The sequence below is a fragment of the Pseudonaja textilis genome, chromosome Z (genome assembly GCF_049901715.1).
Source record: "Pseudonaja textilis isolate UNSWEBS1 chromosome Z, rPseTex1.2, whole genome shotgun sequence".
Classification (NCBI taxonomy): domain Eukaryota; kingdom Metazoa; phylum Chordata; class Lepidosauria; order Squamata; family Elapidae; genus Pseudonaja; species Pseudonaja textilis.
Window position 1 is genome coordinate 3,880,794 of NC_142008.1, and position 20,459 is coordinate 3,901,252.

A 20,459-nucleotide genomic window follows, 5' to 3' on the forward strand; every position below is an offset into this window, starting at 1 on the left:
CCTGTTGACTTGGCTTGCTAGAAGGTTGCAAAAGGTGATCGTGTGACCGGTGGTGGGGGAGGGAAACGCTGCGATTGTCATAAATTGCCAAATGGCTGAATGTTGCTCCCGTAGTAGCCATGGGGATGCTGCAATGGTTGTAAGTGTGGAAAATGGCTTTTTTGCTACTGTTGTAAATTTAAACGGTCACTAAGTGAACTGCTCTAGGTCAAGGATTTACCTGTACAACCTCTGCAAAGCTTTTCGGTTTCTTATATGTGAATCAGCCACTAGGGGGTGATCACCCACCACCCTTGACTGTCCAGTTGGGGAGCGTTCTTGAAGGTCATCTAACACAGCTTGTCAACTTTTGCAGGTTGGCAGCCCAGCGGTGGGAGAGGGGAGATGGCTTTGTGCAAGGGGCAGGCAAAGTTTCATTGTGGAGCCCCGGCACCTGCCTCTTGCCCAGGTTGTGCTGTGAGGAGCAACACAGCCTGGTTGCAAATAGACCACAATGCCTATCTAGCCCAAAACCCATCCACCCCAACGCAAGGCAACCTGCAGCATTATTTATTGATTTATTTCAAGACTAGTAAGGCTACTCAACTCAAACAAGGGAGGGGAGGGGGGAAGGGAGGAAGGAAAGGAAGGGGGAAGGAAGGAAGCAAAGAGATATAAGAGGAAGGAGAAAGAGGAAAGAGAGTTGGAAATAGGAAGGAGAAGTCTTAGGCGTTTTCTATTATTTTTTTCTAAGAAAAATGAAGTGTGCACACATACAAGGGGAAAGAAAGAGAGAGAAAGAGGAAGGAAGGAAGGAAGGAAGGGAAAAAAAGAAAGAAAGAAAGAAAGAAAGAAAGAAAGAAAGAAAGAAAGAAAGAAAGAAAGAAAGAAAGAAAGTGGTTGGGTGGAAGGGGAGGAAGGAAGGAATTATAGTTCTCTTCTTTTGAGGAATCCTTCCTGGGTTCCTTCTTGCAAAAAAGCAGCTTCTACAATTTTATATCCCCCTTTTTTTTATTTTTCCATTTTGTTTCCTTTTGAAAAACAACTCTTTTCCAGGGTTGATTATGCAACTGCAGGTGTCAAGCAGAGGGTTGTAACCACAAGATGGCAGCTGTCCTTCTTCCCTTAGAAGCTCCACTTCTTCCCCCGTTAGCAAAGCTCTTTTCCACCCCTCCCGCCAACAGTGATTCTGTTCCCCCAACCCTACATGGTGGGCAGCCTTACAAAGAGACCAAAGACTACGTTGTGGCCCCAATTAATCACATCTGGCAAGCAAGCAAGGAAAAACATTTTGCAGGATTGCAACTACCCACTGCCATCCTTTCTGAATGCGAAAGCCAAGGATATGGCTTTACAACTCCAACATGTCTTTGAGACTTGACTATGGCCCAGGATCTCCTGGTGTTTCCAAGGATTAAATGATCTGATCTAATCTAGTTTTCTCGGATTAGCCAAGTTCATCTCAATGCTTTCATTTGAAGGCACATTTGAGTAAACTAATATTAAAGCACTGCAGGAGGAATTCAAGACTACCCAGATTCTAGACAGAGTTAAGAGCCAACAGATCAACAACTAAATCTGGTTAGGAATCTATGGAGTTACAAGTGCTACAGGTAGCCTTCGACTTTCAACGGTTCATTTAGTGACCATTCAAAGTTACAACACCATTGAAAAATGTGATTTAGGACCATTTTTCACACTTACGGCTATTATTGCAGCATCCCCATGGTCACATGTTCAAAATTCAAGTGCTTGGCAAGTGACTCATCTTTATGACGGCTGCAGTGTTCTGGGGTCATGTGATCCCCTTTTGCGACCTTTTGACAAGCAACGTAAATGGGGAAGCCAGATTCATTTAACAACCATGTTACTAATTTAACAACTGCAGTGATTCAGTTAACAACTGTGGCTCGAAAGGTCATAAAATGGGGCAAAACTCACTTTAACAAATCCTCACTTAGCAACATAATTGTTTGGCTCAACTGTTAAGTCGAGGATACCTCTACTTTCTATTCAACCTTTTATCTTTGTGGTTTGTGTCAAATGTAGAGTCCTACTCTCTATCTCCTGCTATATTCCCAGTCTTTTGATCAGTTTTTCTTAACTTCATCAATTTTAAGCTATGTGGAATGCAACTCCCAGAATTCCCTAGCTAGCACGATTGCAGTTCACACAGCTTAATGTTGCTAAAGTTGGGAAAATCTACTCTCATAGTTGCCAGAAGCTTACAAAGGTGTAAAGCTTGGAATGTCTGAGTGAGTATTGTATTGGATTTACATTCTTTGACAAGCTGCCTCCCTGTTTGGCTTGGGGAAAGCAGTGCCTCGGATAGAAAGTCCCTACAGAGAGTGGTGAGGACAATGGAGAAGATTATAGGAAGCTCGCTTCCCGTTATTCAAGCTCTGTGCTTAGAACTCGAAGCATTGTGAAAGACCCACACCCACCCACTGCAGGGTCTTCGTTTCTGTTGCTCCACTCTGTGGGAGGAGGTTTCGAAGTATTTCTAGCTGGACTTCCAGGTTCTGTAACAGCTTTGTTCCCTAGGCTATCCGTCTGGTAAACTTGCAAAATTTATTTCTCTCGCCATGTACATGTATGCATCCAAACTAGACTGTTGTTTCTCTGTCAAAATATATGTGGGTAGGTGTGGATATGCATAATGGTTATCTTTTGAGAGCTGAATGCAATAAATTTCATTTTAATGTATGCTGATTAGTATACATTTAAAGTGACAATAAAGTTTATATTCCATTCCATTCTATTTTGTTCTATTTTCTCTTCTCTTCTACTTTTCTCTTCCCTTCCCTTCCAATTCCAATTCCATGTTCTATACTACCTTTTGCCATCTACTCTATGCCAGGGGTCCCCAACCACCGGTCCCTGGACCGGTACCGGTCCGTGGATCATTTTTTACCGGGCCGCAAAGCTTGGGCGCCGCCATCTTGTTTCGACGGCGCTTCCGGGTTTTCGGTTGCTTCCGGCTTTCGGTTGGAAAGTGCTTCTGGGTTTTCAGTTGGAAAGCGGCATTTGGGTGCTTGCGCCTTAGTTTCGTCGAAGGGGGGCGGCGGCTTCAAATGAAGAGCGGTGGAGTCTCGCGTTACTCAGGTACCGGTCCGTGGAAGAATAAATCATCGTGAAACTGGTCCCTGGCTCAAAAAAGGTTGGGGACCACTGCTCTATGCCACCTTGAGACTAGCAATTAATTATGCAGTTGAATTTCAGTGATGCGATTGGTGAAAACTAGCTATGGTGTTTCCTATTATTTCAAGACCGAGAACACACAAACTTCAGTTTAAACTGTTGATCGGTGTTTTTCATGCTTGCAGAACTAGACAACTAATAAATATTGCAAAAATGTTAAAGGAGGACCGCATATCCACCATTTTATTTTAAGAGGACGGGAATTCATATTTTTTTCAGCAAACAAGATGAGGATCACAGTAGCATGCGTGCACACTTTTCCATCTTTTTCATTTTTAAAACATCTTTTAAAAATAAATTTTTTCTATCCCAGCCCCCAAGGATAGGGAGCCCTCCACTTATGGCCACAGCCCAAAATTTATGTCGCTAAGAAAGACGGTTCTTCCGTGAGCTTTGCCCCTTTTTATGACCTTTTGTGCCACCGTTTTGTTAAATGAATCGCTGCAATTGTTAAACCAGTATCACGGTTGTTAAGTGAGTGTGGATTTCCCCATTGTCAGAAGGGGATCACTATACTTTTCCAGGACACTGCAGCCATCATAAATATGAATCGGTTGCCAAGGGCCTGAATTTTGATCCCATAAGGATGCTGCAATGATCCTAGGTGTGAAAAATGGTGGTTAAGTCACTTTTTTCAGTGTCGTAACTTTGTACAGTCACTAAATGAACTGTTGTAAGTCGAGGACTACCTGTATTTATTACCACTTCAGTTAGTTAGGGTCCCCGTGGGGTATTCCCAACATTCCTTGCTAATCAGGAATCCCCTCAGTAAAAAACTCTGAATATCAAGATGATTTGAGAAATGGCTCTCTAGCCAAACAAACTTCAGTTTTAGATTCAAATCAGTTCTCGGTTACATTCCGTGTTGGGATTGCTTGTGCGAAATCTCAGCTCACGCGTTATACAGATAGTCCTCGACTTACGACCACCATTTCTGTTGCTATGTGAAACCTTTTTAACTGAGCCGTTTGCCCCGTTTTGCAGTCGTTAAGTTTGTAACTTGCTTGTTAATCCGGCTTCCCCATTGACTTCGCTCTTCAGAAGGTCGCAAAAGGAGATCATGTGACCCCGAGGACACTGCAACCGTCATAGCTAGGAGTCGGTTGCCAAGCATCTGAGTTTTGATTACCTGACCCTGGGGATGCTGCAATGGTTGTAAGTGTTAAAATTGGTCGTAAAGTATTCTTTTCAGTGCCGTTGTAACTGCAGTGTTGATGGTTCTTTTAGCTCTGGCAAATTCAAGAGTTTTGAGATTCAGTATCCACCGCAATCTCTCTCCTTCCCTCTCCCTCTCCCTCCCTTTCTCTCTCCCTCTCCCAGTTCCTCCTCTCTCTCCCTCCCTCACCTTCCCTCTCCCTCTCCCTCTCTCTCCCTTTCCCTTCCTCTGCCTGTCCCTTTCTCCCTCCCTCCCTCCCTCCCTCCCTCTCCGTTTCCCTTTCCCTCCCTCTGCCTGTCCCTCCCTCTCTCCCTTTCTTTCTCCCTTTCCCTCTCCTACTTTCCTACTCCCCTCTCTCCCCGTCCCTCTCTCCCTTTCTCCCTGTCCCTCCCCATCCCTCTCCCTTTCTCTCTCCCTCTCCTAGTTCCCCCTCTCCCTCCCTCACCTTCCCTCTCCCTCTCCCTCTCTCTCCCTTTCCCTTCCTCTGCCTGTCCCTTTCTCCCTCCCTCCCTCCCTCCCTCTCCGTTTCCCTTTCCCTCCCTCTGCCTGTCCCTCCCTCTCTCCTTTCTTTCTCCCTTTTCCTCTCCTACTTTCCTACTCCCTCTCTCTCCCCGTCCGTCTCTCTCCCTTTCTCCCTGTCCCTCCCCATCCCTCTCCCTTTCTCTCTCCTCTCCTAGTTCCCCCTCTCCCTCCCTCACCTTCCCTCTCCCTCTCCCTCTCTCTCCCTTTCCCTTCCTCTGCCTGTCCCTTTCTCTCCTTTTCTCTCCCTCCCTCCCTCCTCTCCGTTTCCTTTCCCTCCCTCTGCCTGTCCCTCCCTCTCTCCCCTTTCTCTCCTGGTCCCCCCTCTCCCTTTCCCTCTCTCCCTTTCCTACTCCCTCTCTCTCCCCTGTCCCACTCCCTCCCTCTCCCCCGTCCCTCTCTCTCCCTTTCTCCCTGTCCCTCCCTTTCTCTCTCCCTCTTCCTGTCCCTCCTCCCTCTCCCTTTCCCGCTCCCTCCTGCTCCCTGTCCCCCTTTCTCTCCTTTTCTCTCTCTCTCCTTCTTGCTTTCACACTCTCTCCTTTTCCCTTTCTCCCTCCCTCCCCCGTCCCTTTCTCCCTGTCTCTTTCTCCCTCTCCTTTCCCCCTCCCTCTCCTTTCCCCCTCCCCCTCTCCCCTTCCTTCTCTTCCTCTCCCTCTCCCCCTCTCTCTCCTGATACATACACACACACTATAGAATATTTGATTGTGCGCGTGTGCATATATATCACACTTGAGTCAACTTTCTAAAAATAAGATTATGACTCTTTTTGAATTGCAGCCAATAGTTCTTTGGAAGGACAGAATGGCCTGCAGTAATGAATGAGCACTTTGGCACGTTAATTTCACCTTGCATAATTCATCGAGCCAATGATGCACGTTATATCAGGGCTGCTACGAATGATGAAGAAGGATAGAAGAGTCTAAACATCTGGAGAAGAATTCACACTGACTACCCTACTAGATAACTGGAAAAGATTGGTAGTTGCAATTTCAACTCGAGGGCCCCAAAATTTGGGGACAAAGTGCCTACTGTTTTCTAAGTGCATCGGCCTATTAAAAATAACACAAATAAATAGCAAATAAAAATGTTTTTACAGGCAGTCCTTAAAGAAAGGTGATAAAATGGTACAAAACTCACTTAACAACTAAACTCAGTAAGCAACAGAAATTTGAAGCTTGTCATCCTAAGTTGAGGAACAGTTGTATCTAAAAACCTGAAATGATCAGAGTTATGTCTTAATTCTGATTTAAAGCCAACATCTTTTGTATGTGCCCTTTTGAGAAACACCTATGCATTTCAGAAGCTGGCTTCTGGGTTCCCACGAGAGAGATGAGTTTTCGGCAGCTGCCAAGATAGGAAGTTTTAAGTTGTATGTTTTGGAATGGAAAAACTGAATGTGTCCTTTTCATAAAGGGACATTAGCCAATTAGGAAAAGCCCAGGCCTGTTATACTCCCAGATGACATTTACAAAACTCAGAAATGAAACCACTCAAAAAATATTGCCAGGAAGCTGCCAAGCATCAAGACTGATTTGAAAGCACCATGTGGCAGCCAGGAAGGAAGTTGTCACCTGATTGGCTGGCGGCTAACTGCCCCGTGTGGCCAAAAGCCTGGGACAAACGGTGTTTCAGCGTGGTGTGGAGGGGCAGAGGCCCATTGGCCAGGATGAATGGGTGACGGAGGGCCAGCTAAGGTGGAAAGCTGGAGTTAAATGGGCAGGAGACTGAAGGTCCCATTCTGTGCTTAGAAATACCTGTATATAATTTATACAGGGGAGGGATCCAACTGGTGTAACAACCAGTTCGGTGAGTGTGCGCGCAGCTGTTTTGCTCTGGGCATCGTACTGCCTACCTCGGAGCCTGCCAGCTTCGTAAGGGCTCGATTGGGGAGAGCGGCTGTGGGATATCCTGGATCGAGCCTCCCCAGAGCTAATGACATTGTGGATCCGTCAGAAGACGTCAACCTGGGACGTGGCATCTGGTGATCGGCGGTCCGAAAAGAAGCCTCTGAAGCCAGCCACAACCCACTGGGGGGTGGGATGAAGCTGAGGCACAGGGGTGGGATTGGGCACCGGGGTGGTAGACATAAGGGGGTACACAGGGTGAGTAGATGTTTGGAGGATAAGGTGAGAGAGATCTCTTTAGGCAGCTTTTAGAAAAAGTGCAGAGAAGAGCAACCAGGATGATTAGGGGACTGGAGACTAAAACATATGAGGAACGTTTACAGGAACTGGGCCTGGCTAGTCTAGGGAAGAGAAGGACCAGGGGACACAGGAGAGCAGCCTTCCAATATTTGAGGGGCTGCCCCAGAGAGGAGGAGGAAGGGGTCAAGCTATTCTCTAAGGCACCCGAAGGCCAGAGAAGGAACAATGGATGGAAACTGAACAAGGAGAGATTCAATCTGGAATTAAGGAGAAATTTTCTGACAGTGAGAACAATCAACCCATGGAGCAGAAGTTGCCCTCGGAAGTTGTGGGAGCGTCATCACTTGAGACCTTCAAGAAGAGTCTGGACTGCCATTTGTCAGAAATGGTGTAGGGTCTCCCGCTTGGACAGGTGGGTTGGACTAGATGACCTATAAGGTCCCTTCCAACTTTGATTATCTGTTAAATCTGTTCGACCAAGGATAGAATAATAGCCCATGATTGGGCTAAGCATGGAGGGGGTGTAATTAGAAGCAGGCAGATGACAGGAGGTAAAATGCGTGTAAGCGGGGCCATGGCTGCAAAACTATAAAGGCCCTGGGAGGCAGACACTCCCAGCGCTAACCTTGATCGGCTTCCTGCCATTCTTGCCGGAGGAGGTAGATCGATGTTTGTGAATAAAACAAGCTTTAACTACGTGAACTATGAGAGTCGACTTGTTTATTCGGGCAAATCTTCAGGACCTTAAAAGACCGGCTGAGAGCAGCGTTTGAAAAACCTGATTTGGGGCTTTAAAACTTACCTTCTGCTACAGCCCCGGTGAGTGAAACAGCTTAGGCGTGGCAATCCACTGTGATGAGCAAATCAGCTGGGCTGCAAAACACGGAAGTAAAGGACAGACTAGGGCAGGGATGGGTAAGCGGGGCCAACTAATTGCCAGAACTACCAGTTCGTGTGAATCGGTGCAAACCGGCTGAATCCCACTCCTGAATTTATATGCATAAAAAACATTTATTGTGCTGGTAATGAGAGTTCAAACACTTTTTTTACAGGCAAAGTGTGAAATTAAATTAGTTTGGAGACAAATGTTTTAGCAATGTTATCCAACCTGGGCAACTTTAAAGGTTGTTGACTTCAACCTCCAGAATACAGCTAGTCTTAAACTTATGACCACAATTGGGCCCAACATTTCTGTTGCTAAGTGAGACATTGCTTATGTGAGTTTTGCTACATTATGCGGTCTTTCTTGCCACCATTATTAAGTGAATCACTGCAGCTGTTAACACAGTTGTTGCATGAATCTGGCTTCCCCTTGATTATGCTTGTCGGAAGGTCACAAAAGGTAATCACATGACCCCGGGACACTGCAACCGTTATAAATATGAGTCAGTTGCCAAGTGTCCGAATTTTGATTGCATACTGTGGGGAAGCTACAATGGCCGTAAGTGTGAAAAATGGTCGTAAATCAAGTTTTTCAGTGCCATTGTACAGTTACTAAATGAACTATTCTAAGTCAAGGACTACCTGTATTGCAGCTCTCTGGAAAACCTAGCTGGAGGCTAAAACATTTGAAGAACGGTTGCAGGAACTGGGTATCTCTAGTCTGATGAAAAGAAGGACCAGGGGAGAAATGATAGCAGTCTTCCAATATCTCAGGGGCTGTCCCAAAGAAGAGGCAGTCAAGCTATTCCTGCCCCTGAGGGCAGGACAAGAAGCCATGGGTGGAAACTCATCAAGGAGAGAAGCAACCTAGAACTAAGGAGACATTTCCTGACAGTGAGGGCAATTAATCAGTGGGACTGCTGGCCTCCAGAAGTTGTGAATTCTCCAGCACTGGGGGGTTTTAAGAAGAGATTGGATCAACCATTTGTCTGAAATATTGTAGGGTTTCCTGCCTGAGCAGGAGGTTGGACTAGAAGACCTCCAAGGTCCTTTCCAACTCATTCTATTCTATTCTATTCTATTCTATTCTATTCTATTCTATTCTATATTCTATTCTATTCTTATCCCTTATTCTATTCTATTCTATTCTTATCCCTTATTCTACTCCATTCTAGTCTAATCTTGTCTAGTCTAGTCTAGTCTAGTCTAATCTAATCTAGTCTAGTCTAGTCTATTCTTATCCCTTATTCTATTGTTATCCCTTATTCTATTCTATTCTTAACCCTTATTCCATTCTATTCTTATCCCTTATTCTATTCTATTCTTATCCCTTATTCTATTCTATTCTATTCTATTCTATTCTATTCTATTCTATTCTATTCTAGTCTAGTCTAGTCTAGTCTAGTCTAGTCTAGTCTTATCCCTTATTCTATCCTATTCATCCCTTATTCTATTCTATTCCATTCCATTCCACTCGATACTTTTCTATTCAAACCTTACTCACTGTTACTCACCAATCTATTCTTAGCTCCTTCTTGTTATCCACATCCACTTTTTAAAGTCCTCCTTCCTACCATATTTAACTTGATGTCCCCCATCCCACTCTCAATTCTCACTTCCCATGTGGGCAGAATCCCGTGTCTTATAAAAGGCCTTTTTTCACTTCTTCTGGCCGTCATTCATTCCTTGCCACAGACCGCATGCTGTCCATTAATCTTCTACCAGTCTTTGCGCATCTTAAAATGTCTCCCTCCGTCTTTCCCCTCCCTGGTAAACGCTTTCGCCCCCGAAGCCTTGAGTGTCGGCATCTCACACCCTCTAATTTATCCTGCCTGGTAAACATTTCACCAAAGAACATCAATTTCTTCCCTTTGCCCTCGTTTGTTGTCATTTCTGCATAATTTGCAATCATGCGCTCCATTTTGCTGTCAAATGCTTTGCTTTGATGCGTTAATGCTCAGACCTCTGCTCCATGCAATTGTTTACATTCTTAGCAGCCACACAGTTATCAGCCCCATAGAAAAGGGTCCCTAGATTCATCTCCCACCTAACCTCCCCGCCAGTGGTGATCAGCTGGCCCTCCCACAAACCCCTGACCTACCCTGGGACACAGCAATATGGAAACACTTGCTAAGAATTGGGCTAAGTGATTTATCCCATTCTCTTTTTTAATAATTTTTTTAAAAAAATTAGGCAAACACTAACAAACACAAACATAAAACACCAACATAAAACTATCATCCAAAATACAGCATGTCAGTTGGTACATTTCTTTTGTGCAATGTCATATCAACGGTCTTCCCCTTTCAAACATACATTCATATTACATAAGTCAACTCTACGTATTATATTGTATTATAGTGTATTATTATTATATCATTATTAGACTCAACTATAAATTCACATAATTCTTATCGAGCAAATTTTGACCAATCTGAGAACATACAATTCATTTCATTATATTCAATTATATAATATCATTGCATTATATTATCTTACATATTATACTATTCCTTTTTTATAGCACATTTTACTTCTCTGTTTTCTTATCTAACCATTGATAAAATAGACCCCAGATTTTGTAATATTCTTTATTTTCTTGCTCTCTAATTTCTAATGTCAATTTACTCATTTCTGCACATTCCATCATTTTCTTAATCACCTCTTCTTTTATTGGAATTTTTTCACTTTTCCAATTTCTAGCAAATACAATTCTAGCCGCTGTTAACACATTTACAATCAAATACCTCAATTTTCTACTGTATCCTTCAGGCAAGATACACAATAAAAATATATCTGGTTTCAAATCTATATGCTGTTTTGTCATTTTTTCAAGCCATGTATGAATTTTTGTTGTGATTTATCCCATTCTAGGACCTTCCTTGCCACAGTTATTGAGGAATCACTGCAGCTGTTAACACAGTTGTTGAGCAAATCTGGCTTCCTCCTTGATTTTCCTTGTCGGAAGATCACAAAAGGTTATCACACGACCCCTGGACACTGCAATGGTCATAAATATGAGTCAGTTGCCAATATGTTGATCATGTGACCATGCTGCCATGGTCATAGGTGTGGAAAACAGTCATATGTTGAGTGCCGTTGTGACTTTCAACAGTCACTAAACGAATGGTTGTAAATGGAGGAGTACCTGCACTAGAAATTTTGTGTTTAATTTTCACCTCCTCCCAAAAAGGTTTCGGTTTGCGATGCCAGCCGCTGAGTTGTGTCCATTACTAGGGGAAAAAAATCCAAAATTCTCTCTTTTTTTAATTGTTTAGCATAACTAAACTTTTGTGCATTTGTGTTCCTTCTGTGTGTGTGTGTGTAGAGAAAGTCTACCTCCTTAACAGTCAAGATTTTTTTTTACAACTAAGTCTTTTCTTTTAATGGTTTTTCTCTCCCGGAAGGAACAAAACTTTTGATTACGGTGTTGATTGTTTCCTATCTGCAGAAAAAGTGCTAATTAGATTTCTTTTTCTTTTAACGTAGAGCATACATTATAGAACAAAAAACCCTGTTTTCCCTTAAAGATTCTCTTTAATCTCGTTGAACATTATCCCAGGAATAAAATGCTAAATCTATAGGGAAATTAATGTGTTTCTTGTTTTTATTCTATTGTCAGAATAAAGCTAACATCAACAATAACGGTTAATATCAATGGAAGGGTTGAATGAGAAATCTCCGATTCTCCACTCTTACTTCTGAAGCTGGACTGGAGATCAGGTTACACATAAAAGTGTTTAAAGTGATTTTTTTAAAAAGAAGTTAAATCAGGAATAGCTAATTTACTTGTTCCCTCAGTTATGTGAAAGACAAATGAAAGCAGCTGATTGTCTAATCCAGTGATGGCAAACCTTTTTGTTGTGGTGTGCCAGTCCCACACAATGCAATGCGCCCTGCCCTCCCCGCACTGTGCATGCATGCACCTCCCAGCTGATTTTCGGCCCGTTTGAGGCCTTTTTCGCCCTCCTGGAGGCTTGAAGGAAGCCTCTGAAGTCTCAGGAGGCCGAAAAACGGGCCTTCTGGAAATACCAGAAGTGCCCGTTTTCAGCCTCTGGAGGGCCTCTGGAGCCCGGGGGAGGCCGTTTTTACCCTCCTGGGGACTTGAGGCAAACCTCTGCAGCCTTTGGAGGCCAAAAAATGGCCCTGTTTTTCGGCCACCTGAGCCTGCAGAGTCTACCCTTGAGCCTCCGGGAGGATGAAAACAACCCCAAATGGGCCAAAAATCAGCTGGGAGGCACGCGCATGCACAGTGCAGGTAAGTTTGGCTGGGATTCCCATGCCGTAGGTTCGCCATCATGGGTCTAATCCTATCCTCAGCTAGAAAAAAGGGAGGTGAATTTCTTGGAAGAAAAATAAATAAATACTAAATAACCCCTATCTTGCAACTATTCATTTAGTGACCATTCAAAGTTACAAAGACCTGAAAAAATTGACATGATCCTTTTTCACAACCATTGCAGCATTCCCCATGGTCAAGTGATCGAAATTCAGACATTTGGCAACTGATTCATATTTATGATGGTTGCAATATGCCGGGGTCATGTGATCCCCTTTTGCGAATTTCCGACAAGCAAAATCAACGGGGGAAGCCAGATTTTGCTTAACAACCGTAGGATTAATTGAACAACTGCTGCGATTCACTTAACGGCTATGGCAAGCAAGGCCATAAAATGGGGCAAAAACTCAAAATGTTTCATTTAGCAACAGAAATTTTGGGTTCAGTTGTGGTCATAAATCGAGGACGACCTGTACAATCTAGCTGTAAGGATTATAAGAAGCTTTATGAAAGATGTTTTAAAAATATTTTATGTGAGAAAAAATACGTTTAGGTGTGTGTAAAAGTGGAGGAAATGTCTTGCTGCATCAAAAGTTTGACTATTTTTCCTATGGTTGAGGAGGTGCTATTTATTTACAAGATTCCCATTTGAGTATCATATAAGACTTTCCCTAAAATAATAAGTCTGTGAGGTGAGTTGGGCTGAGGCAGAAGGACTGGGCCAAAGTCACTTAGCCGGTTTTCATGCCTCAGGAGAATCTAGAACACACTGTCTCCTGGTGACAGGCTCCAGGTAATATTACCTATTTATAGAGAAGTCCTGAAGATTTCTTGGCAAGATTTGGGGTGTGGTTTGTCCTTATCTTCTTCTTGAGGGAGAGCAACTGCATCAAAGTCACCCAACTACAGCAGGACTAGAACTCACAATCTCCTGGCTGAATCACGGCAACTGAACCAAACTTTGTAAAGCTGGGGCGTTTCAATGCTCATCAAAGCAACTATATCAGTCAGAACAAAATTAGTTAGGAAGAGAGTCAGGCAGTCATTGGAATCTACCAACTCTTGCCGCACAGACACCTCAAATTTACAAAGTTTGATCCAGTTGCCATGATGCAATCTTTAGACACCTTTTGGCCCAGTGGTGGGATTCAAATATTTTTACTACCGGTTCTATGGGTGTGGCAGGAGAAGGATATCGTAAAATGTCCAGTCAGACGTGGTATTTGTCGGTTCTTCAAATTACTCAAAATTTCCGCTACCAGTTCTCCAGAACTGGTCAGAACCTGCTGAATACCACCTTTGCTTTGGCCCAGTAGTGGGTTCCTACCTTGGTCACTACCATTCAGTGGGTGATTATGTGCGTGCACATGTGTGCCCCCACCACGCATGCGCACACACCCCTAATGTGTGCCAATCAGCTGAGAGGATGAAGAAACTAAAAGCTAGGAGTGATCCTCCCACCTGCTCATGTGCTTCTCGCTTCTTTATCCTATCAGCTGATCGTCGGAGCTGAACCAGTACTGTTTTTAATTACCTGTTTTGGCCGAACCGGCCAAACTGATAGCATACCACCACTGCTTTGGCTTGGATTATTGACATAATCTCCTGGTTTCTAATCCAGTACCTTTAACAATTTCCCCGTCCTGCTGTTCTCTCAAAATTGCTGTTTTTTATTTTTTATTTTTGCTTTGTTTTTGAGAAGGTGTGCAAGGCCATCGATCCACAGGCAATCCATCCACATGGCAAGTTTGGGGACAGGCTCTGTTAAAAAGAAAGAAAGGAAGGAAGGAAGGAAGGAAGGAAGGAAAGAAAGAAAGAAAGAAAGAAAGAAAGAAAGAAAGAAAGAAAGAAAGAAAGAAAGAAAGAAAGAAGTGAGAAAAGAAAGAAGAAATGGAATTATGACTTCTTCCATTCTTTCAATCAAATTATTGCCATCATCGATTTTCCTCTGCCCTCTCTAACTCTTTTTAACCCCCCAAATCCATAATCATTAATTCAGTCTTTTCTTCCTTTTAATTCCCCCCGCCCCCAAAAAATACTTTATTTTTTTCTTCTCTCGTCTTTGGCAGTTGGTTTTGAGATATTTATTTCAACTTCCCAATCTAGACTTCAGATGTAAGATTTCTAAATGGTCTCCCATCCCACTAATAACCATTCAAAGTCTTCCTTCACTCTCCTAAATCAGTCAGCTCAGAGAAGAAAATAATTTATCTACAGGTTATCCTCCACTTAGGAACACAACTGAGCCCAACATTTCCATTGCTAAACAAGACAGATGCTAAGTGAGTTTTGCCCTTTTACAACCTTTCTTGCCACAGTTATTAAGTGAATCATTGCAGTTGTTAAGTTAGTAACACAATTGTCATTGAATCTAGTTTCCTGTTTGTTGGAAAGCTGCAAGAGATAATCACATGATCCTGGGATACGCAAATGTCATATATACAGGCCAAGCAGCTGAATTTTGTTCATGTCATGACTCCGGGGATCCTGCATTGGTCATATGTATGAAAAAACGGTCATGTCACTTTTTCCCCAGTGCCATTATCATTTTGAAGGTTCACTAAATGAATGGTTGTAAGCTGAGAACTACTTGTATTCTTTTAGGGATCAGAGGGGGTTTCATCAGAGGTTGAATGGTACAGACCTTGCTGGGGAAAGAGGCCGTCAGAAGAAGGCAGAAGACAAAATATCTGTGAGATGGGTCAGGACGAGTGCTTGAATTTCATCAAACAGCTCAACTTCAAAGAGACAACTGTGGTTTATTGATTACTCACCAAACCACAAACCCACTTGGATCCTCCTGTGTAACAATTTAGAAAGCCTAGCTAGCCTCCAGAAAATAAAACTTATCTCTCTCCATCCAAGCTTGTCCTGTAGACAGAGAAGAAAACTTAGACAAAATATTTAGAACGTAAGATCGAAAAACACGTTCCTGCAGATTTACTTTCAAGGACTCGTGAATGTCTCCTTAGGGGTGAGCTGTGGTCATTGCTGGAGCTTGGAGGGGGAGAACGGTTTGTTTGTTTTTAACCAGCAAGAATACGTGCAAAAGTTTTGGATTTGACATTTGAGCAAAAAAACGGATTCATATTTATGACGGTCGCAGCATCCCAGGGTCACACGATGGGGAAGCCAGATTCACTTAACAACCGTGTCACTACCTTAAGAGCTGCAGGGATTAACTTAACAAACTATGGCAAGAAAAGTCACAGAATGGGGCAAAACTCACTTAATAAATGGCTTGCTTAGTTTGGGGGCTTGCCGTTTCCCCCCGAAAATAAGACTGGGGTCTTATATTAATTTTTGCTCTGAAAGACACATTATTTTCCAGTAGGTCTTATTTACAGGAAAATAAGGTTCTAAATGTGTCTGTCTGGCTGACAATCTTAACTGGGGCTTATTTTGGGGGGGTAGGGCTTATATTACAAGCATCCTGAAAAATCATGCTAGGGCTTATTTTCCAGCTGGGTCTTATTTTCAGGGAAACAGAGTAGTTGTGGTTGTAATTTGAGAATTATCTGTATTTTCATGCACATTCCAACACATGATGCTTTTAAAAAAATAATTCATTTCAGGCCCGGCAGAAACAGGTCAGATATAAAATGACACGACAGAGATATCCAAATTTCTTGAGCAATAATGAGCCCAAATATCACTGTCAGAAAACAGGAGTAGGCCATTAAAAATCCTGCAGCCAGAAATTCACAAAAGCCTCGTGATTTTTGATACGTTAAATGGGGTGGGAAATTTTTTACTCAAACAAGCAGTTGAAAAGAGAGAATGGGACACTGTCTGAACACAGAAACTATACAATCTCTTGGGGCAAAACAGTTGGAATTTGAATTTCGTTCTGAATGAATAAGGCTGAATTCAGACAGTGGAGATGAAACTGCATTGAATGCAGCATAGATCAGGGGTCTCCAATCTTGGCAACTTTAAGCCTTGCGGACTTCAACTCCCAGAATTCCCCAGCCAGCTTTGCTTAAAGTCTGCCAGGCTTAAAATTGCCAAGATTGGAGGCCCCTGGCATAGAAGACTTTAGGTTCGGTTTCTTATCCCTTCGATCAAAACAGATTTTAAAATTTGGTAAACAGGTGACCAAGAGGAACTTCTCCTATTTGCAGATTTATAGCTATCACTGTAAATAATATTTTCCCGGCCAATCTTACTCAGCCCAGCAAACCTGAGGTTTAAGAATGGATCATCCCCAACTTATTTCTACAATTGAGCCCAAAGTTTCCCCTGATAAGCAAAACAGTTGCTAAGTGAGTTGTGCTCCATTTAACAACATATCTTGCCACAGTTGTTAAGTGAATCATTGTCATCATTAGTTAGTAACACGGTTGTTAAGTGAATCTGGCTTCCCCATTGACTCTGCTTGTCAGAAGGTTGCAAAAGAAGATCGCATGACTCTGGGATATTGCAACGGTCATAAATACGAGTCAGTTGCCAAGAGTCTGAATTTTCATGTGACCATAAGGATGTGACCACATTCCTAAGTATCTTTCTCAGTGCTGTTGTAGCTTCGAATCGTCCACTAAGCGAAGGTCGAGGACTACTTGCTGGCTGGGAAATTGGGGTTGGCAATTAGAACCAGGTTCATAATCCCCGAATAAAACAATTAGGTTGTCATCATGTCTCCTCTTGTGTAAAATTATGAAGATTAGGGTTGGAGACTATGAAAGGAATTAATTCTTCATCTTATTTCAAATCAACCATCGGACATTGATGTTGATGGTTTCTGCATCTTCTCCTGAAAGTTAGCAGTTTTCAAAGGGTCAGAGATGGGAAAAAAAGAACAACTAGACACAAGGACAGTTTTTCCCTAAATGCCATCGCTCTGCTAAACAAATAATTCCCTCAACGCTGTCCAACTATTTACAAAGTCTGCACTACTGTTGCTATTAATCTTCTCATCACTCCTTATCACCCATCCCCTCCCACTTGTGATTGTGTGACTGTAACTTTGTTGCTTGTATCCTTACAATCTATATTGACTGTTTCCTAGTATGATTTGATTGCTTATTGTACCCTATGACTATCATTAAGTGTTGTACCTGATGATTCTTGACGATTGTATCTTTCTGAGAGTATTTGCACCAAGACAAATTCCTTGTCTATCCAATCACACTTGGCCCATAAAGAATTCTATTCTAAATGGCAGAACAGAACATTTTTTATAAACAAAGCTGCTAGTAGTAACTCTTGGAGTCCCAGTGGACAATCATTTAAATAGGAGCCAGCTGTGTGCTGCCAAAAAAGCCAACATAGTTCTAGGCTGCATAAACAGAGGGATAGAATCGAGATCACGTGAAGCGTTGATAGCATTTTATAATGCCTTGGGAAGGCCAGACTTGGAATATGGCATCTATTTCTAGTGAAAAATATGTTGAGACTCTAGAAAGAGTGCAGTGAAGAGCAACAAAGGTGATTAGGGCACTGCAGGCTAAAATATACAAAGAATGGCTGCAAGAATTGAGTAAGTCTAGTTTGATGAAAAGAAGGACCAGGGGAGAAATGATAGCAGTGTTCCAATATCTCAGGGGCTGCCCCAAAGAAGAGGCAGTCAAGCTATTTTCCAAAGCCCCTGAGGGCAGGACAAGAAGCAATAGGTGGAACTCATCAAGGAGAGAAGCAATTTGGATTTAAGGAGAATTTTCCTGATAGTTAGAACAATTAATCAGTGGGACTGCTGGCCTCCAGAAGTTGTGAATTCTGCAACACTGGAGGTTTTTAAGAAGAGATTGGATCAACCATTTGTCTGAAATATTGTAGGGTTTCCTGCCTGAGCAGGAGGTTGGACTAGAAGACCTCTAAGGTCCCTTCCAATTCTGGTATTCTGATATTCTGGTAATTTCTCAACTTTAGGCCTGTGGATATAATAATTCTCGTCCATACCCCTGCTGGTAACCTTGCTTAAACCAAAGATTTTCAAATAGTGTTCTGTGTCGAATCCTGGATATCAATAAAGGTTTTGTAGGAATTTGTGAGCAATGAAATTGTGTGTGTGTGTGTGAAAGAGAAAGAGAGGGAAATGTTCACTTAAATGCATCCCATTTTTTTATCTCCGTTCTTTCACCTCTTGATCAGGGTTTCTGGGACAATTGTGTCTTTCTCTTTTTAACGAACAGGTTCCCGTAAATGTTTGGAAGTTCCTTGTCTAGACTGCTGGTGGGATTGTCCTGTGTGGTTTTCGCTCCCCTATCTCTAGCGCACCGTATCTCAATGTCAACAACTTTCTGACGTGTGGATTTTCCAAAGCAGGCGTCCTGTAATCAAGCAACAAAGAAAAGCTTATCGCTTGAAGTACTTTATGCTTTTATTTTCCTTATCATTCGGGATGAAGCACTCTTTCGCTTTAAAAAAAAAACACAGGACAAGAGCTATCTTTTATCTGCTATATAAAAAAAAATATTATGGCTTCTTGGGCAAAAGAATGGAAGGAGGCCTTTTGAGCACGCGTGAGTCTGAAAGCTATAGAGTGCCTTCTTTCAAAAAGAAAGAAAAATATTTTTCCTTTTAGCGCCTGAACTATCTAGCCACAGGGGCAGAACTTCTATCTAGGCGATTGCAAAGTGTCAACATCAGCTTAACGCCCCCGTTTGGTTGGAGGTTAAAGTGACCCTGTCTCAGGGCTGCAGAAAAGCAGAGAGGGTTGAAACTATGAGAATTTAATGGGGAAGGGGCTGTGGTCCGGAGAAGGGATCAAAAGAGAAAGTCCCATAAAACGAATTACAGTTAATCCTCATCTTATGGACACAGTTGAAGCCAACATTTCCATTGCTAAGCAAGACAACTGTTCAGTGAGTTTTGCTCCATTTTACGACCTTTCTTGCCACAGTTGTTAAGTGAATCACTGCAGTGGTAAAGTTAGTCACATGGTCGTTAAGTTAATCTGGCTGCCCCTATTGACTTTGTTTGTCAGAAGGTCGCACAAAAGCAGATCACACGGCCCCGTGACACTGCAACTGTCATAAGTACATGCCAGTTGCCAAGCATCTGAATTTTGATCATGCAGCCACAAGGAGGCTGCTAAGGTCGTAAGTGTGACAAACGGTCGTAAGTCATTGTTTTAATGCTGTTGTAACTTTGAATGGTCACTAAACAAAATGTTCTAAGTCAAGGACTACCTGTATTTTGTTGATAAGACGAGAACCTGCCCATTAGCTTGAAGGGGTGGAATTAATTGCAGGGGAGATGTTCCTTTAGATGGCCTTATGCAGGTGGTTCTCTAGTTATGACCATAATTGAGTCTGCAATTACAGTTTGTGGCAGTCATTAAACGGGTCACCATGTGACCTCACCCAATTTTATGACCTTTTTTTTGCAGCAGTGGTTAATTGAACACCACAGTCATTAAATGAACCCATTGCTTGCTGTAGAGTGTTTTTTTGCTGGATATTAGAAGTGAACGCTGGTTTCTAGCAAAAACATCACACACACAAAAATCACAATCACGTGACTACAGGACGCTGCAAAATGGTTGTACATGTGACTGATTGCTGAATGCCCAAAATACAATCACATGTGTGGAGGCACAGATGTTGGAACTTTGAAACTGGGTCATAAGTCCTGTTTTTGAATTTGGTAATAATTTCAAAATTTGCTAAGTGACCAGTGGTAAGTCAAAGACTACCTGTACATAGATCATGTTTTAAAATGCTACTATGTGGCTTACTTACCACTCTCCCCATTCTTTGGGGTTTTATTTATTAATTTTTTTTATAAACTTTTAATTTTTCCTGGTTATATTTTTTAAAAATATAGTTTTTACATTGTTGCGTTCTCTGACAATTGCATGTCACTCGAAGTCACTCTTTGTGAAATAGGTAGTTCATATAAATTTGACAAATCAATAAAATATGTAAGAAATAAAATATTCTGAAGGTGACATACCTCAAAAAGGAAGAGTTTTTCGACCTTGGAAGTTTTAAGATGTGTGGACTTCAACTCCCAGAACCCCTTAGTCAGCACGAGAGAGTTTTACCATAGTTGAGAAACTTGCTCTGTTGCAAGTGGATTTTGATCATGTGCCTGTTGGGATACTGAAATGGAATTCTGGAAGATGAAGTCCATAAATGCTGCCTGGGAATGTATGGATGTTATTTCTGAAGTCCGTCTATGCTAGTTGAAGAGTCCTGAGAGTTGAAGTCCACCTATTGCCTTCTTTGATATAGTGACTAATGGATCAGGGAAATGCTGTGGACGTAGTATACTGGGACTTCAATAAGGCATTCAACAAAGTGGACCACAGTCTATTTCAATAAGGCATTTCACAATGTAGACCACAGCCTACTTC

General features: G+C 42.4%; 1 long non-coding RNA gene across 1 annotated transcript in view; it reads right to left on the minus strand.

Annotated features, from left to right (window-relative positions):
- Nucleotides 1–10,031: 10,031 nt before the first annotated feature.
- The window catches only part of LOC148123891 (uncharacterized), a 49,797-nt gene continuing 39,369 nt past the window's right edge, over nucleotides 10,032–20,459 (minus strand). Inside the window, exons 2-3 of the long non-coding RNA XR_015740314.1 lie at nucleotides 14,805–15,031; nucleotides 10,032–13,921 (exon numbers count right to left, since the gene is read on the minus strand). This is a non-coding gene — a long non-coding RNA (uncharacterized LOC148123891). The remainder of the gene's footprint in view (nucleotides 13,922–14,804; nucleotides 15,032–20,459) is intronic.